Below are 1014 nucleotides of genomic sequence, written 5' to 3'. Positions count from 1 at the left end.
TATTAAGTATACTGGTACATAGAAATACAATTGGTCATTGTATACTGACCTTCTATCCTGCAGCCTTGTTGAATTCATTTACTCACTAGAGCTTTTCTGAAAAGTCTTTTGGATTTCCCACATAGACATGTTCTCTGTGAATAAAGACTGCTCTCCAAAACACACTGTTAAAAGAATAAACATGGGCCACAAACTCAGAAAAAAAATTTTCCTATCACATATCATCTAGCTATTCCACTGCTAGTCACAAACTCAGAAAAAAAAATTTCCCCATCACATATCATCTAGCTAGTCTACTCCTAGAAATTTATTTTTATTTATTTATTTGTTTATTTATTTTGCAGGTTTTAGCTGGGGCTGGGTTTGAACCCACCACCTCCAGCATATGAGGCCAGCGCCCTACTCCTTTGAGCCAAAGGCGCCACCCAACTCCTAGAAATTTACCCAAAAGAAAACATACATCCCTCCAAAAACTTGTACATGAACACTCATAGGAGCATTATTTCTAACAGTCAAAAATTGGAAACCGAACACACACACCTATAGTCTCAACGGCTCAGGAGGCTGACAGGCAGATGGCCTGAGACAAGAAGTTTGGGGTTACAATGAGCTACAATAATGCTATTGCACTCTAGCCCAGGCAACAGAGTGAGATCCTATCTCAACATAATCACTTAACTAAATAATTAATTACTAAATTAGTCTTCTCTTTGCACTACTTATAATGAAGAAACAAATGAGAAAGGCTCTAAGAGAGAAAGGCTAATTTCTAATCTGATATAATATTACTAATTAAGGCTTGGCGCCTGTGGCTCAAGTGGCTAAGGCATCAGCCACATACACCTAAGGTGGCGGGTTTGAATCCAGCCCAGGCCCACCAAAACAACAATTATGGCTGCAACCAAAAAATAGCCAGGTGTTGTGGCAGGCGCCTGTGGTCCCAGCTACTTGGGAGGCAGAGGCAGGAGACTTGCTTGAGCCCAGGAGTTGGAGGTTGCTGTGAGCTGTAATGCC

The 1014-nt window shown here is 40.9% G+C and overlaps 1 protein-coding gene across 4 annotated transcripts in view; it reads right to left on the bottom strand.

The window, feature by feature from the left end:
- P4HA1 (prolyl 4-hydroxylase subunit alpha 1) overlaps positions 1–1014 on the bottom strand; it is a 78261-nt gene that overhangs the window by 71269 nt on the left and 5978 nt on the right. Inside the window, exon 2 of one of the 4 annotated variants that reach the window (XM_023509643.1) lies at positions 50–164. The exons of the other annotated variants lie outside the window; for them this stretch is intronic. The gene's annotated coding sequence lies outside the window, so the exon portion shown is untranslated. The remainder of the gene's footprint in view (positions 1–49; positions 165–1014) is intronic. 4 annotated transcript variants of the gene reach the window in all.

This window comes from Otolemur garnettii, unplaced genomic scaffold (assembly GCF_000181295.1).
Source record: "Otolemur garnettii isolate 467f Iridium unplaced genomic scaffold, OtoGar3 scaffold00008, whole genome shotgun sequence".
Lineage (NCBI taxonomy): Eukaryota > Metazoa > Chordata > Mammalia > Primates > Galagidae > Otolemur > Otolemur garnettii.
The sequence above is the reverse complement of the archived record's forward strand: the minus strand, read 5'-3'. Positions and strand labels throughout refer to the sequence as shown.